Below are 1,569 nucleotides of genomic sequence, written 5' to 3'. Positions count from 1 at the left end.
AACCAACCGACCTAACAACCAACCTAACCAACCAACCTAACCAACCTAATTATGTTATTATATTATTATTATTATTATATTATTATTATTATTAATATATATTATTATATTATTATTATTATATTATTATATTATATTATATTATTATTATTATTATTATATATTATATTATTATTATACAACCTTATCTCCCTTCTTATTATCATATCTTATTATCATATCATATATATCTTATTGTCAACTCCCTTCTTATTATCTGACACGAACCTTCGGTTCGTGTCAGAGTCCATGAGTGACCGTGTGAGTGTCCGTGTCCGTGTATCCAAGGGGTTTTGGGTCCAGGAAGCTATTTGTGTCGACCCAAATTGCCTCCCTTCTCCCCACCTGAAATCCAGGTGGATTGAAAGACCTGCCCGAGGTCAGTGGATCCAGGTATCCGTCCGTGGCCCCCCGGACTTCAACCCTTCCCCACATTCCAAGGAGTCGGTCAATCAATCTTCGGCTATCCAGAGAATCTATCGAAACTGATGCTCCTACAGGAGGGGACACACAGAGAAATCTGTGCCCTGTACTTGCAACCGTTCCGACAGGCTCGAACGCAGATCTATCCGGATTAGGAACTTGTTCTATCCGACTAGGCCACGCTGGAGTTGCCTTCTGAATCAAATTTGGCACTTGTATTTATATCTCATAGCAAGGTTAGTTAGTGTCTATTTATCAACAGTTGCAATGATTGATATGTTAAGTTGTTAATTTGTGTTGACAGTTAGAAATACCAGACAGCTTTGTTTGATAAGGTTGCAGTCCCGTGAGGCAGTGTTATGGATGAATATTGGAGAATTTAGGCTAACTGACATGTGTGTGTGTGTGTGTGTGTGTGTGTGTGTGTGTGTGTTGTGTGTGTGTGTGTGTGTGTGTGTGGTGTGTGTGTACTCACCTCGTTGTACTCACCTAGTTGTGTTTGCGGGGGTTGAGCTCTGGCTCTTTGGTCCCGCCTCTCAACCGTCAATCAACAGGTATACAGATTCCTGAGCCTATTGGGCTCTATCATATCTACACTTGAAACTGTGTATGGAGTCAGCCTCCACCACATCACCTCCTAATGCATTCCATTTGTCAACCACTCTGACACTAAACAAGTTCTTTCAAATATCTCTGTGGCTCATTTGGGCACTCAGTTTTCACCTGTGTCCCCTGTGTCCCCTGTGTCAACCGACTGTCTCACCACTCGGCTGTTAAAGGCTTTGTCTCAGGTTAGTGTGGGTCACCCAGGTGTGGGAGGAGACACAGGTGTGGGTGTTGTGCAGGTGTGGGAGACCATGTAGGTGTGGAGGACCACAGATACTAGGGGGGGGGGAAATGACGATGATGTGTGAGATGACGGGTGTGGCATGTGATATTGGTACATATGAGACTGGGTGTTTAGAAATATGTGGTTTTGGGGGGTGAGTGAGAGTGAGTGAACTGTGAGGGTGAGAGTGAGTGAACTGTGAGGGTGAGAGTGAGTGACTGTGAGAGAGGGTGAGTGAGAGTGATTGGACTGTAAGAGAGGGTGAGTGAGAGTGAATG

The sequence above is a fragment of the Procambarus clarkii genome, chromosome 20, assembly GCF_040958095.1.
Source record: "Procambarus clarkii isolate CNS0578487 chromosome 20, FALCON_Pclarkii_2.0, whole genome shotgun sequence".
Taxonomy (NCBI): domain Eukaryota; kingdom Metazoa; phylum Arthropoda; class Malacostraca; order Decapoda; family Cambaridae; genus Procambarus; species Procambarus clarkii.
This window is presented reverse-complemented; position numbering follows the sequence as displayed.